We start from the raw sequence: 25,094 nt of genomic DNA, 5'->3' as shown, positions 1-25,094 counted from the left end.
CCAGGGATTGAACCCACATCCTCATGTATCCTAGTCAGGTTTGTTACCACTGAGCCATGATGGGAAATCCGGATACCAGATTCTTAAAATGGTTTTTTTTTTTTTTCTCTTTTTTTTAACAACATGGATAACAGAATGAAAGAATATATATAACAAAATTAAATAAAAATTAAAATTACTTATGTTAGTTTTGTATATTATTGTGAGAAGAGACTTGAAGAGAATATTTATGTAGGATGGAAGAGAACTCCAGGAAATTTTATAGTTTATAGTAAGAATAAAAGCAGTAACAATGGTAATAACATCAGATCTTGTTCTTAATTTCTCTGTATATCTATGTATATATACATTTTTATCACAAGGATACATTTGGGATTTTTTATTATTTTGTTTTACTTATTATTTTCCATACAGATTGACAGGCTATAAAAATATATTCTTTTTATACCTAGACAAGTTTTTGATGTCAGTAAGATGGAAAATAGATTACATGTTATAAAAGTATATTTTATATAAATGAAGTTTTGCTTAAGAAATCAGGATTTTTATTCACTTCTTTGTGTTATAAGGAGTCATTACATTCTGACCCCTTTTCCATTCTCTGTGCTTCCTAGTCAATTTTTTAATTCATATTGACATATTGGATTATTTCTTGTTGCCAGCAAACTGAGTTTGATGAGTTGCTGCATCCATCACTGTTCTGTGTTGCCAGCAACACAGAAAAGCAATCTAATAAGTAACTACAGACAGCCCACGTCATCTCTGGGAAGGCTCACAACCAGATGATGAGAACTATATCACCAGGAATAACGGTCCAGAACATACTACAGGACGGCAACCTCACACTGCCGTCACCACAGTGCAATTCACCCCAGCTTGTGTCTCTACTTCTGCTGATTTGGGCATGGAATTCTGCTGCTAAAATGACTGCCACTGCTGCCTCTGAAAACAAAATGTACTATCTTCATAGCTAGATGCCAGCCTTTCCACATCCCTAGTTTATATCCTGAGGACATCTCATGGGTGAAGCACAAAGTCCCTTCTCCAAAACCTAGAAACAAGGGAGGCTAGAGACTAATGCTATAGGGAATTTTCCCAAAAGTAAGATGAACTTATAGGATACAAAGTCACTAAAAAGAATTATAAATGTCCTCTAGAGGTAGCAAATTTACTTAAATACATATTCACATTTTTTTTCTGTTACATAGACATTTTCTATTCATTTAATTGCTCTTACAAAAATAGTTTTACACACACATAATTATATTCATGTATACATTATATATATTAAATAGATAATTGAAAGCATTGTATTAAATATTAATAAGGCTTAAAATAACTAACGTATACCTAAAACTTTGCTATCATTGCTATCATTTAAGAGAAGATACTATTTTATAATTAGAGAGTTAAAAGAGATAGAAGATGTTGCTGTTGATAATCTCCCCTGAAGGTGAGGGATGATGGTAGTTAAGTAAATCTACTAGTTCAAATTTAACCTTCCATGGTTTTAGTGAGCTAAACAGTGTACCTCAAAGTTATATGTCCAAGTTCTAACCCCATACCTGTGTATGTAAACTTGTTTGGGAAGAGATTCTTTATAAGACTAGTTTCAACTAAGAATCTTAAGATGAGACCATCCTGCATTTAGGGCGAATCGTAAATCTATTGGATGGTGACCTTGTACAAGAAAGGAGACAGAGGTTTGAAAGATAAGGGAAAAACGCCATGTGCAGATGGTGGTCAAGACTGAAGTTGAGCTACCATAAGCCAAGAAATGCTACAAGCTGCCAGACACTGACATAACCAAGAACTCTCTGTTACAATCGTCAGAGGGAGTGTGGCCTGCTAAGACCTTGATTTCAAACTTCTGATATCTGGAACCATGACAGAATGAAGTTTTGTTATTTCAAGCCACCAAGTTTGTGTTTGTTTGTTTTGACAGACCTAGGAAATTAATGCAGGATGTTAAAACAGGATGTCATTTGCCCAAGAGTTTTCTTACTGGCCTTTAGATGGATAAGGAAGAAAATTTGTTCTTATTTTTACATAGACAGATAATTGGTAAGTCAGTTTCCTCAATGTACGCCTGTAATTTGAATTGCTTTGGCAAGTTTATGATTTTGAAGTTCTATTTTACATAAATCTTTAAAAGTCGTATGTAGCTTTAGCATAAGTGCATGTATGTTTTGTAATAAATTGATCATTTAAAAACCTATAAGTTTACTGACATTTTAGAATTTAAATATTCCTGGATAATCCCAAAAGATATAAGGACAATAAGGATGGAAAAATTAGAAATGTTAAAAAATGAACACTTGAAATACATTTAGTTCTATGCAGTCGTGTGATAAATTTTTATAAACTTATAAAGCTTTCCATTTAACTTTGCAAATTAAGTATTAAATATAAATAGTTTGAATTCAGTTGGCAAATACACATACAGCAAACAACAGCCACGAAAATAAGGATGAGAAAAAGTAAAAGAAAATGAAAAGGAAACAACAATCATGATGGCATGGAAACTATTTTAACATGTTGACTTTGAGATACAGTGACATTAACGTTACATTCAGTCTCTGAGTTGGGTAGTATTTTGCATGCTGGTTTAGAGGAAGAGATCAACGATTGAAAAGCATTTAGGACACACATCCATTCAGTTGTATAAAATGCTATCCTGAGTAGGGATATAAAAAGCTGGAGGGATTAGAACAAAACAAAAATATAATGTAAGGAAAGTAACAGATGGACACGAAAATTACACAATGCAATAAGAAAGTGATAAAAGGCTAATACGTTCCCAGCTTGGTGGAATGGAAGAATGACAAGGTGATTGGCAGAAATAGTAATATAAAGAAACTGAGAAAGACTGTTTGAACTCTTACTGAATGTCTCTTCTTGACAGAACCTACTAATGAATAGCAAAGAATTTAATGGTTTAAATGTCTTTTCCCCTGACCTTTATGATAGCATTCCTAAAAGGAGTCAGTAATGCCTGTTCTCAGTTCTCATTCAAATCGATGATATAGGTGTCTGGATGAGAAGGTCTGTGAAGTATATTCATAGATGGTGTTCCCTCCCAAGAACACTTATGCCCTTCTGCCTCAGGAGGTGTAGAGAATCTCTTGCAGAGGAAAAGGTGTTGCCCCTTCTTACGTGGGCTTTGATTTCAAAAGCCTATAATGGGTGAAGACTAGAAGATTTCAAGGTATATATTATGTGACAGAATTATTTTCTCCTTGCCTCCCACATTATATTTTTCACTGCCAAGATAAAATCCTAAAGCTGTGGTTTGAGAGGAGTAGTGTCTGGTGAGAAAGTGCTTCAGGACTGTGGCATGCAGTGGAACAGCAGAATTTTTATGGCTGGGAGAGAGAATATTGTTTTCAGAATATTACAAGAAAGGGAGAGCCAAGTAGGTTTGTTCTCCAGCTCTTGTCTCGGTCCTGGGAGGCAGGCAGGAATAATGGGCCTTTTTGAACTGTCAAGGGACAGAAAGGAGATTAATGCACCTAATATTCTCATATTCTCCCATATGAGCTCTCAGAGTTGATGAATTCTTGCTAATTCAGGACTCAGTTTTGATTTTATTTTCTCTCAAAAATACTTTTTTTAACAATAGGGTATACTTACTTCTTGGAATAATTACGATGTCATGTACATTATATTATAGCTCTTATATATTATTTACCTTATTAAAATGTAAAGTTCTGAGTAGAGTTTCAATTCCTTTATTTCAGCTAAATAGTCCTAATGCATGAAATTTTTCAGACATTCAATACGTATTACGGTGTTCTAATGGCTAAACTATTGAATGTTCATTTCTGATGTAAACCAGTTATGAATTCTTCCTTTGGGCTTCAGTCCACCCAAAGAAATTCCAAAGTATTCCTATAATACTTTGGAATTTCTTTATATTTTCAACTGCTGTATCCATTCAGTTTCCATTGCTAGGTTTTTATTAACACAAATAAGATATATAATAATAGTTTTCTAGTTGTTTTTCTTCTTTTCTGCCTCAATATTTGCTTACGTTATACCTGTAAATTTCTTAAAAATTTACTAGTCTTAAATTTCTCTTTAACTACCTAATTATTGTCTCAATCGTAGCCTGGTATTAAAGACTTAACATCTGCACCAACAAACCTGCTTTACCTCATTGCTCTCTTGTTGCCTTCACAATCCATTGTTGAGAGAGAAGTTTCTTTTTAGAAACTACACTAAACCGTCCATATCCACAGAGATATGGATGTTTTAAGACCCACAGTGGATGCCTGAAACCACAGATATTAATTACCAAATCTTACACACATTGTGTTTTTTTCCTATACTCATATACCTATGAAAAAGCTTAATTTTTCAATTAGGTAAGGAAAAGATTAACGGCAATAACTAATGATAAAATAGAACAATGATAACCAATAGACTGTAATAAAAGTTATGTCAATGTGGTTGTCTCTCTCACAAAATATCTGATTGTACAAGTTTAATGCCTTTTCAGTCTTAACTAAGCACTCATCACACTTCACTGTAACTTTTGCAGTCTGGAGGTATGACAACAAAACTAGCAAGGATTCCTTTTTCTTCACAATTTCATGGGCACAAGATCTGTTTTTGCCATAGATCTTAGCAACCTCACTATATATATATATTTTCTTTCCTTATTAAGTAGAGAACCTTTACCTTTTCACTTTATAGTTTGGCATATCCGAATTGCAGGCATCAATTTTCAGGAGCTTGGGTACCACTATTAAATAAAATAAGGGTCAGTTGAACACAGGCACTGAGACACTGTGACAGGTGATGTGATAGCCAAGGCAGCTGCTAAGTGACTAATGGGTGGGATACACTGGAAAAAGGGATGATTCCCCTCCTAAGTGGAACCAAGAGAAATGGCAGGAAACTTCATCACACTCCTCAGAATGGCATGCTATTTAAAACTTACAAATTGTTTATTTCTGGAGTTTTCCACTTCGTATTTTCAGACCATGGCTGACTCCAGGTAAGGAAATCACTGAAAGTGAAACCATGGACAGGTGCGGATTACCACACACAGTCACATGTTCTTTCTCACCATCTAAATATTTCCTCTCTATTCAGTTCACATCTGTTAAGATTAGTGCACTTTATATGTCCTAATCATGTCCTAAATGCTCACAACCAGGATTTATTAATCTGGGGAGAACTGTCAATTTAGGGCTAGATAATTCAGTTGGGGAAGGTGTTGTCTCGTGCCTTGTAGAATGTTTTATAGCAAACTTGGCCGCTAGCCATGAGACGCTAGGACCTTCTCCACACCAAAGTTGTGAAGACAAAACAATAGTCCCCAGATTTGCTAAATGTTCTCTGGGGGATAAAATTGTGCCTAGTGGGAATCACTGCTGAAAATAACAATACCCTTTGGCAATAATAAAAAAAAACATATATATATATGTTCTGATTATGCAAAGTATTACTTGTATAGATAGTCTCACGTATAAAAATATCACATATTATTAGGTCCTTTCAGATTAGATTTTCAAGGACATAAAATTCAGTAGATGCTAGTGTTATGTTCTGTCATTCAATGGTAGATCACTTAATCCCAATATTCTTTATGAGATATCCTGATATTAAACTTTAATTATAATTTTGCTCTTGGTGGTTATTATTTCCTCCTTTAAATAGATTATAAGAATTTGAATGCACTATTCCTTACATAAAAACTATTGGAAATCTCAGCAGAAATGTTATCTACCCCTTTGCTAAATATTAAAGAAGGGAATGGTTTTCTATCATTCCCTAATACAGTCCTTCATATATACTAACTGCTCAGTCACCATTTAATGAAATATTTAAAGAGTACTAATGAGAAGCCTTAAGGACAATAGGAATTCAACAATATTTCCTTTGTCAGCAACTGCTTTGTCACTTTTTCTTGGAGGACATTTTCATCTGCTTCCTTGGTCTTAGTGTGTTCTTGATCATCCTATGGATTAAAGGAAGTGTTCAGAACCCTCTGTTAAAATGTCTCATCTACTCCTGCTTACACTGAGTTTCCATGTTTCACAAAAATCTATTTTATCTTAAATTCCTCAGAATGTTAATTTCCCTAGAATTGGTAAGCTTAGAAATTTGAAAGGAGTAAGTGACCAGATACTCTGATGAGGTTATTGCTGAGTTAATTGTTTAATGGTTTTAGGAGTATGTGTGATATGAAAGAGAACCAACTTCCAACCAAAGTAAGAAATCATTTTTCCTAAATTTCTTCAGGTTAGCTTTAGAAAAAAAAATATCTAACAAGGAAAATCAGAGTACATAAAGAAAAATTGTTTCTCAACTGAATGATTTAGAGGTAGGATTGTTGAAAAAGAGCAGATAAAAAGAATGAGGTACCTGATTGTGAGAGAGAAATCAGTTAGTGACAGAGATGATTTTGAATTTTAAGACAGTGACCATGAGAATGATGATACTAGATAGAATGTGTTTGTAAAAATTAATTTACTTTGTCCTGAGCATCTTTTCAGACAAAACCATGACTCAAAAAGATACGTTTCCCAATATTCATTGTAGCACTATATACAACAGCTAAGACATGAAAACAACCTAAATGTCCATCGACAGAGCAGTGGATAAAGAAGATGTGGTACATAGACACAATGGAATATTACCCAGCCATTAAAAGGAAATAAATAATGATATTTGCAGCAACATGGACCTAGAAATTATCATGCTAAGTTAAGTCAGACAGTAAGACACCAATGTCATATGCGATCACTTACATGTGGAATCTAAATAAAGGACACAATGAACTTCTTTGCAGAAAAGATACTGACTCACAGACTTTGCAAAACTTATAGTTTCCAAAGGAGACAGGTTGGGGATGAGGGGATGTGCTTGGGGGTTTGGGATGGAAATGCTATAAAATTGGGTTGTGATGATCGTTGTACAACTATAAGTGTAATAAAATTCATTGAGTTAAAACACCAATTTACTTTGAAATGAACACAGGCAAATTAATTTTTAAACAGCATTAAGATAACTTTATATCTATTAGATGGATACATGTGAGTAATAGACATTGAAAAGAGATTCTGCAACTCCAAGATTCTTTCAAAACCTCCAGTACATAGTATATATGTAATAAAATATGTGAGCATGGAGAAATAAAATGAAAAAAAATCTTCCATTGGTTAAAGAGTTTCATTTATGCACATAAGAATAAGGAATTAAATGAACTAAATTATGGTTATGGGATTTCATTACCAACAATTGAAAATTAAAAGTTAAAAAGTCCCTTTCTGTCAAAAATGTCTCTGAGCTATTCAATTTCTGACAGAGAAGGACTTTAATTACTCTGTTGTGTCACTTATAGGGACCAGAGTATATTCCAAGTTGATTGATTGCAGCTGGATTTGAGAGCAATTCTCATTTTCCCTGTTTCAGACTCCATGCTAAATCTGGGAAACAGACACAATAGTTTGTAACAGAATATTCATCAACATAGGCTGACTTAGAGTTTGATGAGGGATCAAGGGATTTATTCAACTTTTGTCTTACTGAAGAAAATGTTCTTGAATATGTCATCTGTAGAAAATTAACCTATGGTGATTGTACTGAAATATTTTGAAGATTCTGTGGCCATTTTTTAACATCCCAAGATAGAAATGAATAATTATCTGAATAAGTGAAATGATGTGGTTGTAGGAATTTAGTTAACTGAAGATGAGGCAAGAGTCATGAAAAGATCTGGAGTAGGTCAGACATTGGAAAAAGTCATGACATAACTAAGTGAATTTAAGTTCTCACATAATATGTTTGTCGATATTACATACTACGTTCTAAACATTGAATCTTTTTTTTTTTATTTCCTGGAAGTCGGTTAGTACAATTTAAAAATGCACATAAACTTGGTCACTTGGGTAATATTTCTTAAGCTGTCAGAAGTATTTAGCACTAAATACACCATAGCACTGCCATATTTTTTGGGGAAAATTCAAATACAAGAAGAAACTGACTCATATTTTTGAAATCCCAATGGCATGACATGGTTAAACACTCATTTTTCAGTGATAATGATGAAAAATGCACGCCCCAAACTTTCTGATCATTGAGGTCATTTCCCCAAAGCACTATCTCTTTAACACATTTCAAATTTGAGTAAACTCTCAAGAATAATTCCATCACTCTTTCACTAATGAATTGAGCAAGATGCGCTGATTGGCTTTTAACGATTCTAATTTCTATAATTCTATGACTTCAACATACTGTATCAAAACCCTCAAAGTTAATGCAGTGGTGAATCAATACAAATGGACAATAATTAAAATGGAGCATTTTCTTTATTATGTAGAAGATTTTTAAGGTGATTGTACTAAGAATATTTAAGGTTATTCAGTGTAAAATGCCTCCTCCCCTTATGCCCAAGGTTTTAGCAGCACAATTTTGTTTCCCTATTCCTACATATGATATTTTAAATTGTTTTTTTGGATGATGCCCAGAAATTGTGAGCACTTTAAAGAGATTACTCAAGAGCTTTATAAAAAGGTTACATCTATAGATCTTGAAGATAAAGGTTTGTAACTTTAAGGTCAAAATTATATGCATTTTAAAGTATACAGCCCCCATTTGTAAAGCTGGGCTCATGATGAGAACAAAACAAGTTTGTTCTATCTGAATATGTCAAGAATGAATATTGCCTTGATCTAAATATTTGGAAATTCAAATAGATGACTTTAATTTATAATGCATATCTTGTAAGCCTGCTCTAGTTTGCTTAGATGGTTACTCTTAAATTAAAACAAACAAGCAGTAGCAAAAAATAAACAAATGGCCTGATAGAATGCATAGCGAAACTTTGATGAATACTTTTTCTCCAAAAACTTATGTGCTGATACAGCCTTGTAACAACAACCCAAATAGTTTAATGAAGTTTCAGTGTATTTGCTAAAAATTGTTTCAGAAGTTTAGCCAAGCAAATGTTATAAAAAGTAATTTCTGAGTTTATAGAATATATTTATATTTAAGAACTATGAGAATAAGAATGAAAAGAGTGGCTGGAAATGTGCATCTGTTTAATACATATTTATGAAATATGTATAAAATAAATGAAAGAATTTAAGAAGGACTAAGTATATAAATCTGAAAAAAGAATATAAAATTTATACATGCATATATCATAGTGAATTTCTTTGATATAATGCATTGCTATATACAAATGTATTTACTATATATTATATCTGTAGACAAGAATATATACTATAAGAATTCCTCATTGCTATAACATCTTAAAAATAGTCTTTCATGATACATTTGCAAGATTATATAGCAAATATATTTGGAGACAGGCTCAAGGTAAAACAGTGGTTTAAAATTCCATCTTAACCATCTACTACCTATATTTTCCTGGTTAAATCATTCAGACTATCTTAAGATTCAGTTTCCTTATTTATAAAAGAGGGATAATGGTATTTTCTGCTATCCTGTGTTTTTGTGCAGATTCACTCACATGTTGAGTATATGAAAAAAATCATACTGCATTGACTAACAAAGTGGATGTCCTCACATTTTTATCATCGTTCTTACCATTGTATTATTTACTTCTAAACTCTGCTGTTGTTTTTTTTTTTTCTTTTTTTCTGAAGATGATAGAAGTATGAAGGGAATCAGAAGATGATCATGGGTCAAGGTGGAAATTATGCTCCATTGGAGGCAAGTCAACTCCAAGCCACACCCAGACAGGGAGGCAACAGGGGCCAGGGGTACCCAGGAGGAGCTCTGACACTGTTCCATCCCCCTTCACCTGATAGTCATAATAATACCACTAACATGGCATTATATAACCTTATATCAATCTACTTTCTCACTATTGCATTGAAATAGTTTTAAATCCAGGAGTATTTAAATTAAATTAATGGTATTAATCATAAATAAAGGCTTCAAATGTTTTGAAAATTATTGTTTATTACTTTAGTTTTAATCCGGTAAGAGTTAAATATATCTTGCAATTATTTTGAAGCACTTTCCATTGATAAAAGACTTTTTAAATTTCTTTGGAAGAATACATATTCATGAATTATTTTAGAAATACTTACACTTATTTTTTTGCTTTTCTCCAAAGCATAAATATGTACTCTTAATATATGTTCCTTCTAAATTTTTAAATTTTCTTTTGCTACATTGCTAATTAGAGAATTACAGGTCTCAAAAATTTACATGAAGAACATTTAAGCTGCTACTCCAATAATTTTTTAATTTTCCAAACCTTGGTGGAAAAACCTAAAACAAGGGTGCTTATGACTTTGGTTGAATTCCTTAATGGAGAGGAATCCATTGCAAACTAAGTTTAATGAACTCAATTCCAAAACCCACTATTGGTTTTTCTGCATGATCTTCACTTTATTATTACTCTGAAAGTCAGTAATATATAAACCATCTTTTAACCTATTTTTAATAATTCTTAGTTGGTAAAAAAGGCTATAATCTGTTAAACTTCTTTTAAAATTTTGCTTTCAAAGACTTGCTAACATAATAGTATGAGTTAGTAACATGCATCTAGAACTGGACCAAGTAATGAATATGTATTAGAGGAAATGGGGATCCCACTAACCATAATTATTTAAATACTTATTAATATTTACTTTGAAAGAGGCCAACAATGCAGAAGGGAAGGGCAGAGTAGGACCACTCAGGTCAGACCTCTCTTAATATGTCATCCCTAGATATTCCTCTCTTGCCCTAAACTTGCATATCCCACTCAACCACAATAAAACTTAACCCTTTGCTGGACATATTTTCTCACAGACTGTTCCAAATGTGTTAGGTGGCTAGGCAAAGCATGTCACATTTGGATTCATTGTGCAGAGGAATTTAAGCAATAGAGTACATGAAAAAAGCTTCGATCATTGCCTGGCACAAATAAAGCAGACCTGATAGGTGTTCTGATAAATTCCATTTCCTATATATTTTCCGTAATATTTAGAAGCCCAGTGAAACAGTACCATTTGCAGATTGGCATCCCAGGAACCTGTCCCACAAGCTAGGTGACACACATGCTCCTCCTTCTCTCCCTGGATCTTATCACCAAGAAGCAAAAGACACAATGGTTTCTATACACAGGTGACAGTAATTATGGTTATAAACTATAAGTGATGGTGAAAATTCTATAAGTAATGTTACCTAATTTTACAGAGGAGGTAAGTGTTTCCCCCATTTTCAATTGACACATGTTAAAGTTGTCCAAGTTGTCCAAATTCACATATCTATTTATTAGTATAGCAATGGGATTGAAACCCAAATATGTCTGAATCTACAGCCCATGCTCTTTTTTTAAATGATTTTTATCTTTTCAATTATAGTTGGTTTACAGTATTCTGACAATTTTCTACTGTACAGCAAAGTGACTCCAGTCACACATACATATATACATTCTTTTTCTCACATTGTCCTCTATCATGCTCCATCACAAATGACTAGATACAGTTCCCAGTGCTATACAGCAGGATCTCATTGCTATCCATTTCAAAGGCAATAGTTAGCATATATTAACCCCAGATTCTCACCAGCCTATGCTCTTAAAAAGGATATTCTAGTGATTTCAAAAAGCTTTAAGAAATAACAGATATCGGAGTTCCCAAACTGGTGCAGCGGAAATGAATCCAACTAGGAACCATGAGGTTGCAGGTTCTGTCCCTGGCCTCGCTCAGTGGGTTAAGGGTCTGGTGTTGCCGTGAGCTGTGGTGTAGGTCACAGATGCGGCTCGGATCTGGCATTACTGTGTGGCTGTAGCTCTGATTACACCCCTAGCCTAGGAACCTACATATGCTGTGGGTGCAGCCCTAAAAAAAAAAAAAAAAAAAAAAAAAAACAAAAAAAGAAAGAAAGAAAGAGAAAAGAAAAGAAATAGAAGATGTCATCATCTAAACCATGCTAGAAAGAAAGGCCTCACGTAAACTATTCTAGATAAATACCATTTCTCAATATATAGAACTGGTTTATAGCTAAAATTCCTGTATAGCAAGCTATCTTATTCACTTAATCATGCACTTTTCCCCCATCAACTTGTGTTGAAAAGTTCACCAGAAATTACCTTGCTTAATGCTTGGTGTTCTGTGGGTGTACTCTTTTCACATGGTTGAAGTGAGTATTTGCTGAAACCTCTTTTAAAATTTAGACTTAAACATTTCAACTGTGATCTATTACCTAGACTTAAGCAGTGAAACTTGAGATAATGTGCATTCTGTATTATATGCTGAGGAAGATCTTGAACCTGATTACAAGTGTTCTTATCAGATTATGACTTGTCATTTATTAGAAAACATTAAATTCTTATATGCTTGGGACTGTGCTAAACTCTGAACATATGTTGGCAAAAAAAAATACTCTTATTCTCCACAGAGAGCTTATATAGGAGACAGGAGGCCATAATATATGAGTAACACATAAATATGAATCATAGTTATGATACATAATATAAAAACATAAAATATATACATATCGATAATTTAGAATCACAAAGCAGAGGAACCAACTCATAAAAGGGAACAGGTGATGGAAACCTGAGAAAGTTACATTTAAGCCACCACTGAAACATAAGAAGCTATTATATCAACAACAATAGGAAGAGCATTCCAGGTTGAAGTAAGAGGCTTTGGAATATTTCAAGGTGAAAAAAACCTCCCAGCAAGAGAAAGAAGCTTAGTGTGACTAGAGTAGGGTGGGGGAAAAGACATATATCAAGGTTACACAAGGGCCAGATCTGTGCAGCCTTATACTTGGATAAAGGATATAAGCTTGTTCATGTAACACATTGTTAGAACATCCACTGAGAGCCAGACAACCTTAGAAATGAGAGGGCCCTTCTTTTGTGAGCTTGATCTAAGGGGAAAGTTAAACACCACTTAAGTCATCCTAGAGTTAATATAAAATAGTCACTTCAGAATTTCTCTGGAAGACTGCTGATTGGTGCCAGTGAGCCAGGAGAGAGACTTGCTAATTGGGGGAGATGCCCCTCAGCAGAGGTGACACTTCAGAGCTATGTGATGAGCAGCCAACAGAAGAAGAGGGTGTTTGAGTCACAACCTCTAGCATGTGTGGCCCGCAGTGAATAATCTTTGGGGAAAAACAACTTATTTGAATGTATGAGGAGAATACATCAGTGCCAAGAACAGATGTGGGTAATAAATTATAAAACTATTACCCTCGTCCAGATGAAAAGCCAATGACTACTATAACCAAGAGGCTAACAATGCAGTGAAGAGAATGGATCATTTTGAGGTCTCCTGAGGGGATAAAAAAAGTCTGCCTTCCTAACTCATGTGGGATGAAGAGAGGATAAGCATGGTTACTCCTTAGTTTCCTGATGAAGTCACACAGGGAAGAGAGCTACTGTTTACTGGCACAGAGTAAGACCTGAACAGAGAGCTGAGGAGAGAGATCCAATGTTGTGAGATGTCAACAGTTCAGTGTCAGACGTCGAAGCAGACTTGCCAACTGGACTATGATTATACAAATGAAGAGTTCAGTAATGCATCCTATCTGGCAAATGTGAGCATTTAGACATTATAATGTGGAGGCTGTGTGGTTTTCTATCTAGGCAAGCAGTGTTCATCGGGTATTGAAACTCATAAAATTATCAGGACTCATTATAATAGCCTTCCCTGGCATCCCAGAGTATCTACATTACTACTATTTAAGGCGTGCCTTCCTGAACAGAGTATTATTCAACAATTTCTGAAATATTGGTTGTGGAAAATATTTGTGAAAATAGGAAAGTTGAAACATCTATTTTTTTCCATTTTATATAATGATTTTCATTTTTTTCCACAATAGCTGGTTTACAGTGTTCTGTTGATTTTCTACTGTACTGCATGGTTACCCAGCTACATATACATGTATATATTCTTTTTTCTCACATTATCATGCACCATCATAAGTGACCAGCATAGTTCCCAGTGCTACACAGCAGGATCTCATTGCTAATTCATTCCAAAGGCAATAGTCTGTATCTATTAACCCCAAGCACCCATCCATCCCACTCCCTGCCCCTCCCCCTTGGAAACCACAAGTCTATTCTCCAAGTCCATGATTTTCTTTTCTGTGTGAAGGAGAAAAGGACCCAACATCCTGGGAAGCCACCTAATTGACAGAAAGATTGGCCGAGTCGGAGGGACCTCAAAATTTCCAAGAAAAGCACAGCAGCTGGACTGAGAACAGCAAAATCAGAAACATTTAACTTTTGAAAGCCCATGAAACGATGTACAGTTGTCTCCTGCATGTGACCAAGATTTGACATTTGCCAAGTGAGCTTATATCTACTTCATGTTAGTAGAAAACCTTTATTTTGACTGGACATATTTCTATTACCAGAGATACTACTTGCCCTATTTTGTCTATAAGAAGCATAGGTTATGGTAATTGTGTAAAACAACAAGGAATCAGAATTGATTTTAGCGTAATTTTTTTTGCAACACTGACAAATATAATAAGTGGCCTTGAGGTAAATCTCTAGGCCCAAGATGAGGTAGCTTCTGCCTGAGGTGTCACATGAACAAAGAGAAATTTAGATAATTTCTGTGTTCCTGTAAATGTTCCCCTTAATAAGACATGCAGTGTATCCAGTCAGCCAGTCCCCAAATGCCAAATCAACCCTGGGCCTTCTCACCCCAGACAAAGCTGACTCTGTGGCCCCAGCCTGTCAGATGTTTGCTATATGCGTCTTCCTTGTCCTTTAGTCTCTATCCTATAAAAGCTTCCTACCTTCTGTGCCATTTTGCAGTTTTCTGAAAGGAGACTGTGTACTTCATAAAGTGTTAAATAAAGTTTCATTTTATTACATAAATGTTCCTCTTAAATCATTTTTTAACAGTCTTTAGCAATTAAGAACGGAATTCAAAGCCAACTGCCAATGGCTTTTGGGACAAGAGACATAGACAAGGTGCCTGCTAAGCCCTTTGAGTTCATTGTGTCTCTTGTTATTACAAAGGCCTGCAGGTAAGTCATCCTCAAGTTTGAGCTCTGCACCCTTGTGTGCAGCTCTCCCATCCAAATTATTCATTGGTATTTTCCAGGTGCCTGTCTGTGTTTGGGGCGGAGGCAGGTTCCAGATCCCTACTGTGGGTACAGAAGTTCAAAGGTTCTCAAGTCCCACAGTTGGCCACCTGGATCCATGGATATAACTCACAGAGAGTTAGTCCTGTATATTCAATGAAAGAAATCTGCATTTAATTGGACCCTGCCATTTAATCCATGTCATTCAAGGGTCAGCTCTATTTAATGTGTATATACACATACACGTACATATTTTCCAGGAAAGTAATGGGGTTTATTAAATTTCTGTGGGATCCTGGAAATTTTCTTGGATATTTATATTGAGAATCTGCAATAGGTGACAGCCATTAGAAGACACAAAAAACCTCCTAGGAATTCCAATGTCCACCATCCTTGGCAGTTGTGAGGGGACTCACAAAGACTTTAGGTAAGTCCACAGCATAAAGCACAGGGAGACTTGGGGAAGTGAATCATGACAAGAAACTCACACTTTTGAATATCAAAATCAAAAGCTATGTAGGCACTTGGCATACTATCAAAAGCCATCAGAGCATCCATCACTATAAGGAAATCCTCTCATGAAAGGAATAATAAACCATTGCCACAGGGAATCTCAGAAGCCAAAGCTTCAAAATTGGGGAGTGTGGATCAAGCACTTAAAAGCTGCCCAAGCTCTCATCACTTAACTCTAAGAACCCCTTGCTTAGACGAGCTGGTCGTAGAATAGTTTAGATTGACACTAGTTCCCCACCAACCTCAAGACAATTTCCATGCAAAGGGATACCCTGAAAAATACCATCAAATCCTCAACCCAGCAGCACATCCCTCTTAGGTATTAATTTAGTTCTGAGAAACCTAAGATCTAGCTAAAGAAATGAGATGTTCAAGTTTCAAAGAATTGAGCATGGCATCTTCCAGAATAATCCACTATTTTATATCTAAGAACTGTGGTCCAGGAAGCTGTAGATAGCTATAAAAACAGCCTCATCTTACTCAGGTAACCTAGAATTACGACAGCCATTATGTTAACTAGTCCAATGAGACAAGACGCAGAAGCATCTAAAAGCCTTCAAAATCTCAAAATAGCTTCATGGAGATTCATGCGAAGGTAATAAAAAATTAAAGACACAGGATAAACCTAGAATGAGACTGTAATGCTGACGTGACTCCTACTTCCTTCCTTGATCCTCCTTTACCAGGTACTTATCTGCTAATACTCTAAGTTTCATTTTACTCTAAACAGACTACGAGACCGAGACCGTCAACAAGAGTCCACCAAATTAATGACCTTACAGATGTCCCCTATATATACTCAAAAGAAGGGCACCCATAGGGGCTTCTCCAGGGTTGATGGGACTCCAAGGAATTTTGTGGTAAAGTGGTACCAGTTATTCCCTTCATGGGCCAAGGGAAAACTAAAACTAAAATTAATGAGAAGCCTTGCCAAATTCTGGTAGCTCCTGGAGCTACACTCTCTGCTTTAAGCCCCACTTAGTCCGGACCTTGCAGATGTGGGTCCAGAAAAACTGCAGAAGGCAATGAAGAGAGAATTCTTACCAGAGTCAGTTCTCTTGGATCCCCATCTGGACTGCTCCATTACGAGGGTAAAATGAAGTTTTACATTGCCCCATTCTTCCCCAATTCAGACCCAGGAGTTATGGATCTTTCCTCTCCCAAAAGAGGCAACTATTGCCTTCTTGTTTGTCTTTTGTGTCCTGAGAATTTTGCCTGCCCAACGTGAGAGTGGAGCCCTCAAAACTGATGAGGTTATGGCTGGACAGAAGAAGGGTCACGCTTCATTTGCATACAGCTCAGGTCCTGTGACTGTTGCCGGTTCTCAGAGGAAATGAGTCTTTCATTTGGCTTATCTTCGGGAAAGGCCCTGGGTCTTGAGAGGGTGGTAGTTTTTATATCTTCTCTGAAGACTCCTCTGTATCCAAGGGGTGAGGTACAGCCAGGAATGCTTATCATTTGTTCCAGCTGAAACCTGACAAGTTATTTAACAGGATTTTTTTTTTTTTAAGTAGCCCTGTGGTCAGCAGTTGGTCACATGAGAAGCTGATATTCAGAGCCCGTTAGGAACTTTTTAAGGTCTTCTCCCTAAATCTAAAGAAAACTATGTACCCAGAGGGAAGGAAAAACACTCCAAAGACAAACAACTGTAAATCCAGAACACAAAAACCTTTGGATTTCATCTGCATTGAAGATCTTCTCCCTGATATTAAGAATCAATTGAAGATAATTGGATGATTGTGTCAGTGCCATGATGTCATTCAGCTTGCAATCCAATTCTCTGAGAAACTGGAAACACCTGTTTTGTAAATTGAGGCCAACTCTTAGAAGGAAAAAGTGGGGGAAAGGCTATTGGAAATGAGACAGAAAAAGATTTGCTTTATCAGCTAAATCACTTTCTTTCATAGTGTTTTAGAAGGGGTGAGGATAAATATTTGAAGAAAGTAGCCAAAAGACATCTCAAATGGCAAAGTGAATTAAATATTCATTTTGAAAAACACTTAAGGGTAGAAATCGACATATTTACCCTAATTTGGAAAGACTGAAGCTTGAATAATTGGCTTAACTACTGGTACCCACCACCCTCCATGCCAAATTCCATCTGATGTCCTGGCATTCTGGAATCCATGTTCCTGACAATTTTCCTTCCCAATAATTCCAGGAGGTGGGAGGAGGGGTGATTTGTGCTGCACTGTCCAGGGTCTCTGAACTCTGTCCTTTTCTCTCTTCTTTTTTATTACTTGGCCAGCCCCCAGATGGCAGCAATAAATAGGTGCATAATTACACCTTGGCATTGGCCTTGCTTTTTTCTGTTTGTTCCATAATAATTTCTGGCTTTTACATATTAATATTATGACATAGCTTAGTTATTTAGATTAAGTCTTGAGTAAAAATACACTCCTTTTATTTTCTTAAAAATTTCTATGGACAGATATATTGGTTGAATAATTCCTGCTGTATTTATTCCTCCAGGTACTCTGAGGATCATTAGTAAACTGACACAATTTGGTAGGGCATAATCTCAACCACATTCATACAGTTTCTTCCCTCATCACCAAGTAACTGCTTTGCTGTGATTAGTCACTGGAGAACACACTGGAGAACATAGTAAGAAGTCGATAAGATTTTTTACTCTAAAATGCCTTCATTCACAGTAGGGAGTGAGAGTTTTATCCATTTCCAGTTCCTCTCAAATACGAGTCTTGGAGGTTTTCCCTTTCTAATCACCACTGACCTGCAGGTATCAAAAACCAAAAACACACAAAGCACAAAAAATACAACACTCTGGCCAACCCCTTCCTTCCACCCCCAGGAATCTACTCTCAGCGAATATCAAAAGTGAGCTGTAAGGGCTCTTAATAGAGGTTCATTACATCTTGGTAACAAATACAGTTGAAGCAGCTCCTTTGAGAAATTCTTAAAGTCTGTGCAATGGTATTGACCAGCAGCATAATGATGGTGATCTTTGGGTCTATAGCGATGACTTATTTAATTCCTAAAAGGTTCTACCAGGGCTCCTCCTTCCCTACTTCCCATCCTCTCTAGCCTTCCTCCTCCTTCAAGTTCAAGTATTATCCCTACCCTATGTCCTGCTCCCCTCTCTAACCTCAGTGGTTGTGGCACAAATAATAATTTGATTTATATTCTTTTTATGTCAATATAGTTATGCAATAATCTACAATTTAGGGCTTCCATTTCATTTTATAAATTCAATTTGGAAGACATCAAAAACAAAAAAGGAACACCACCTATTTGTTTTTATTTTTATTTGTTGGCCCCACCTATAGCATACAGAAGTTTCTGGGCCAGGGATCGAACCTGGGCCACAGCTGTAACCAGAGCCACAGCAGTAACAAAGCCAGATCCTTAACCTGCTGAAATGCCAGGAAAATCCTGACACCAGCTATTCTTTTTCTTTCTGCTCCTTCCAAAAGAAACCTGATTCCCCTCAATACAGTGAGATGTATCGAATTGGCTAGGAAAAAGAGTAATAGAGATGATCACACAAATGTAACCATTTAGAGTTTTTGCTGCATAAAATATTATTCACTCTTCACCAATAACACTAGTTTCCAGTCTGAGGACACATGTAACAAGTACTACTTGGACCCAAGACCCAGTATTAGGAACTTAATGCTACCTTTGTATTTTTAATGCACTGAAGCAACGCCATTAGGCTACCAGAAACACCAGGCTAAAATGAATGGCCTATCTGGAACAGTAGGAAGGCAGATAGGACATTCTAAAGAGGAAGGTTTAATAAATGCTATAAAATAAGAAACTTGGAGGGGGTCACTGGCTTCATTGATCTGAGGCTCACTTTAGAATATGAAGTGACTTTGTGTTGCTTTGCTCTAGCTTCTAGCCTCCATATCCAGAGGAAGTAAAAAAATTCTACTCAATATTCAAACCATAACATCTTTGTGTAATTATATTAATGACAATTGAAAAATGGGCAGAAAAGCTAAATAGACATTTCTCCAAAGAAGACTTACAGATGGCTAACAAGCACAGGAAAAACTGCTTAATACCACTGATTATTAGAGAAATGCAAATCAAACCTGCAAATGAGGTATCACCTCACACCAGTCAGAATGGCTGTCATTAATAAGACTACAAGTGAAAATGCTGGAGAAATTGTGGAGAAAAGGGAACCCTCCTGCACTGTTGGGAATGCAAATTGGTATAACTACTATGGAAAATGGTATGGAGGTTCCTCAGAAGACTAAATATAAAACTACCATATGATCCAGCAATCCCACTCCTGTGCATATAGCCAGACAAAACTTTCATTTAAAAAGATACCTGCACCCCTATGTTCAAAGCAGCACTATTCACAATAGCCAAGACTTGGAAACAACCTAAATGTCCATGAACAGATGAATGGACTAAGAAGATGTGGTACATATATATACATGATGGGATACTACTCAGCCATAAATAAGAACAAACTAATGCCATTTGCAGAAACATGGATGCAACTAGAGATTCTCATACTAAGTGAAATAAGTCAGAAAGAGAAAGGCAAATACAATATTGTATAACTTATATGTGTAATCTAAATTATGGCACAAATGAACCTATCTACAAAATGGAAACAGACTCACCGACATGGAAGCAGACTTATAGTTGCCAAGGACGAGTAGGGGAAAGGAAATGGGATGGACTGGGAGTCTGGGGTTAATAGATACAAACTATTACATTTAAAATGAATAAGCAATGAGGTCCTACTCTATAGCATAGGGAATTATATGCAATCTCTTGGGACAGAACATAATGGAAGACAATATAAGAAAAAGAATATATATATTTATGTATATACACATGTATATGTATAGCTGCATCTCTGCTGTACAGCAGAAATTGGCAGAACATTTTAAATCAACTATACATTATTTTACAAATTTAAAATAAATAATAAAAAATAAGTGAAACCATACAGATTTTTCTTTCTTAGTAACTTATTTCACTAAGCATAATACCCTCCAGGTCCGTCCAAGTTGTTACAAATAGCAAAATTTTATTCTTTTCCATGACTGAATATAGCCTTGGGTAAACAGCTGCCTTGAGTGGAAGTCAGTTCACATAAAGGGATGCATCTATGGCAGTCAGCAGCAAATACTGCAAATAGAAGTAGTAGTAATGGATGAATCAGCAGGGTTCAGAAAAAGGTATAAAGACAGTATATCACATCATCCACTATATTGTTGATAAAAAAACCCCAAAATATCTGTTCTAATACAATCAAAGTCTACTTTTTTGTTGTTGTTGTTTTTGCTTTGTTCAGTAAAAGGGCCTAAGGGAATGTTCCAGGCAATGTTTCTACTTGGGTCTCCTCTGAGAGAGTTCCTTTCATTATTGGACACAGGGTGAATCTCTGAATGTGTCCTGAGTCTCCATTTTGGGGGCAAATCCTTTGTTTACGTTCTCAGCCTTTTCTCTACCTTCTGAAAATGACGTTCATTTCCATTATCTTTTGTGGTGGTGGAGGATATGCCCTCCTGTGGAGCTTCTTAGCTTTCAAAACCCAGCTCCTTCTTGGACAAGGCAGAAGGGCAGGTAACGAGGATTGTTTGTAGCCTTGACTAGTCAAGAGTTTTTGAGTTCAGTACCATGGCTTCTTTGTCCACATATTTTCTTCAGAAACAGAGTAGCCATCAGATTTATTCCATTTTAGTTACTTCTACATGCTAGTAATTATTGCAAGGTTCATTCCCAGACATTTCTCTCAAGCCAGCTTTATTTTACTTCCCGATTTATTTTACTTCTTCTAGTTCTCACTCAAGGTAATGATGACTATTCTGAGTCTATATGGAGGAAGAAGGAGAAAGACCTTATTCTGAGCCTGACCTTTTGCCTGAGGTGCTTGATTTTACTGAAATGCTTTCCTGGGCCCTTGTCAATAAAATCATTTTAAAATCACAATTCCTATATTTTAGAATTTATCACCTGTCACATTTTCCAACCCTGCAAGGCTCTTAATTTCTGGATCCACTTCCAGGTCCTTTATATTCTGCCTGAAAACTGGCCAATTCTTCTCTGAGCTCATCTCTTTCTGTTACAATAGAGCCAATAACAATCAATCCATAAACATACTTTGAAGTTCCCCCTACCTCTATTCTAAAAATGCTGGCCAGTAGGGATATGATCCAGAGGTGACAGTTTTAGAAAACATTTTGCTCTTGACCATTACCATCTTTTCATTTTTTGGTGTTAGCGTCCTCCTCGCCAGCCACCGTACAGCAAAGCCAATCTCATATAAGTTAATTTTGTTACATTTACTGTAACAGAAAGTAAATTTTCAGGGAAACAACTTTTATATTAAACCATAGCTGCTATAATAAACAGCACCCAAATCTTAGTGCCTTGGTACAGTAAAGGTTTATTTATTACTTATTAATGAACATGCCTGTTTATTTAGAGACTCTGGGGTGCTTGTATAAATTATAACTAAAAATTCAAGGAAGTTTCAACTTGGGAGCTCTTAGAACTCAAAATATTCTTATTCTACTATATGTCAAGGATCAAGTTTGAGGCACTGTTTAAGTCACACCTGGAATGGATGATATCACCTGTACCTGTATTTTATTGGCCAGGATTCAGGCTTATAATCTGATTTAACTATAGTGGAGTGAGTGTCTAGGAAACATATGCTCCTTGTATAATCAGAGAAGATTAAAAAATTTTGGATAAAACAGTATCCTTTCTGCCGCTGGAGGTATTTGGGGGCTTGAATTAATGTGGTATTTTGTTTTGTTTTGTTTGATGGGTTGAGTATATATGTGTATATGTTGGTGTGTTTTGCAAAGAGCAGGAGATCTTGAGGTAATTGGAGGATTAAGGGAATCCAAAAGTATCTTATGAATTATTATACTCTTGGTATATCAATGGTTTCAAGATCTCCATGAGTTGGCAATAGGAATATTTTAATGTGTCACTCGAAGAAATAGGAGCCAGTGATAATAGAGCTGTGTTTTGAAGTCAAAATTTCAGCATCAATGCAAGTTAAAGACATAGGCAAAAGCCTAATTATGGTGCATTAAAAAATAAATACTTGTAAGTATATGGTGACAGTAGCTATAGACAAAGTTTTCAAGAAGTTTAACAGAAAAAAGAAGGAGAATATTAGTATGGTAGATAAATGGGGATAAAAAACCAAGGTCCACATTTTCTCAGTTAGTTTTTCGTACCCATACATTTTCTGCAATAGCCTTCTTCAAGTTTGAGCCACTATATATATAAAACATTCATATGTATATTATATAAGAAAATGTTATTATAACAGCATCTATTGCACAGCACACTGAATTAGGGTATCATGTCCTAATGCATGCGGTGGGAGACAACAGGTGCATCTCAAGACAGTGATATTGACATATGAAGCAAAATTTAAAGATCAGTCTCATCTCACTGATATTATAAGAGAGCATGATTCAAGTACAAAGCTAATTGAATAAGATAATGCCTGAGATGCTTGTCCTGACATTGTGAGTTATTTTAATGTTAAAAAAGTGATATAATCTGTGGTGTTTTAGTAAATGTTTAAAATCTGCTCTATCTTTGGAGGAAAGCAGTGATTGGGTAGAACCAACAAATTTTATAATTTCTCTTTTATCAATGCAGTAAATACTTTTATCATGGCCTATTTCAAGCTATCAGTATGACATCACTGAGGGCAAAGTTGGGAAGAGATGGACGCAATTGGCTTTTGCAAATGTCACCTCCAATATATCACTGGCTGTAATTATGGCTAACTAGTTTAGTACTTTGAATCTCTTGGTATCTTAAAAGTGCTAACCTGGCATTCATCATGTCACAAATACAAATTGTTTTAAAGCCAGTCGTCCTCTACAAACTTTCCTCTTCTTTTTTTAAGATCAAAATGTTTAGGGAAAGAATCATGTTAAATAGAAAAACTTAATGAAATAAAGTGAGCTAAGGGAAATGATTAAGCCCACTTCCAGAGAATGACTTAGCCTTGAACAGAGAAAGAGAGGGTGATGTTTTTTCCTTTTAGATTGGAAGTAAATAATAATGATGAGCATGAATTTACATGTCATAGGAAGTTGAGAGGTTCCATGCCTGACAGCTACTTTTGTATCCCTGAAAGGACAATCAAAATCATATGCTATCAGGCTTGGAGCTGACCATAGCTGACTTCACCAGTTTTATCAACAACTTTCTCCCCCTTATTCTTTTTCATCACACACTAGCTTTCTATTGCATAAAAGCAACTGGAACTTCTCAGCTTGAAAATTTTTATACATTCTGTTCCTTAGTCAAGGATTATTGTTCCATCATTCTCTGTCGAACCAACTTCTACTCAATATTGTGGTTACAGCTTAACTGTCACATCCGAGAGAATCATTCTTGGCATTCCTTCCAAACTAGATTTCCCATTGTATTACGTCATAAGATATATAATTTTTATGGTGCTTACTTATTTTCTATTTTTTTCCTGTCCTTTTTTCACACAAGGTAACCATGAAATCAACACTATGTATTGTCTTGCATATCATTCTCTTCCAGGTGCCTGGACTTAATGAATATTTAATAAATGAATAAGTGAATAAATGAATGAGTGAATAAACAGCCAAAAGATTGATAAAAGCTATAGAGCATAATTTAGAGCAATAGCTGGGGGCACTGGAAGAGGAAGCTTATCAAAAGCAAGAACAAAATATCACTGGCAAATTTTACAAAGAAAATGTCACGATAAATTTTATTGGACATGTTGGTATGTTTGACAATTTAGCACATACTTATTCCCATGCATCTTGAAACTTTTCTGGAATTTGCAATTATCAAAAGGGAGGAGGTATTGATCTAACAGAGCCATTCTCCAATGTAACTGTGAAGAATAGAGAGTCTATCGCCTGGACTGGGATGGATTGGATTCCCTTAAAATCCAGACATATCAGACTTAAGTAAAAAGCTAAGGGAGTGCAGAGGGAAAAGACAAATAGAATAAACCCTCATATACAGGAATTTCATAGTTTATCAAAAATATTTTTTCTACTTTTAACCTCAATAGACAATGAAAAATAGGACAGAGAAGCACAGAAGGGAGGAGGTGAGGGGGAAGAAAAGGGGAGATACAGTTTAGATACCATAAATATGAAATTATATGAGCATTCCATTGTGCCATTCTCATTTTGTGTGCCTTTTTTCAAAAATGCAGGAAAATCCTAACATATTATTGAAAATGGCAATGATGATTATGAGAAAAGTTAACCCTACATAGTACTTACTGTGTACTAGACACTATTCTAAGTGCTTTTAATTATAGTAATCCATATAAGTTTCAATACCATGAGTTAAGTACTACTATTAGCCTCTTTTAAATGAGGTGAAACCAGGGAGGCTAATTCTACATAGACGTTGGAATTATTTTATTTAGAGTAAAATAAATAAATTTTGACAAATCAATGTATGGATCTCGAGCAAACATTTTTAATTGTACAAATATGAGTATATTTAAATGAAAATAGGTAAAATATGGTGAAATCAAAGTGTGTTCCAGTACCCTTTACATAGAATGTCATGGAATCGTT

At 35.6% G+C, this 25,094-nt stretch overlaps 1 long non-coding RNA gene across 2 annotated transcripts in view; it reads right to left on the bottom strand.

The window, feature by feature from the left end:
* Positions 1-17,039, bottom strand: part of LOC110257063 — a 112,121-nt gene extending 95,082 nt beyond the window's left edge. The window contains exon 1 of one of the 2 annotated variants that reach the window (XR_002339237.1): positions 16,585-17,039. This is a non-coding gene — a long non-coding RNA (uncharacterized LOC110257063). The remainder of the gene's footprint in view (positions 1-16,584) is intronic. The other variant, XR_002339236.1, reaches the window with a different exon arrangement.

Source organism: Sus scrofa, chromosome 15 (genome assembly GCF_000003025.6).
Source record: "Sus scrofa isolate TJ Tabasco breed Duroc chromosome 15, Sscrofa11.1, whole genome shotgun sequence".
NCBI lineage: Eukaryota > Metazoa > Chordata > Mammalia > Artiodactyla > Suidae > Sus > Sus scrofa.
Note: the sequence above shows the minus strand (reverse complement) of the source record. Positions and strands in the feature narration are given on the sequence as shown.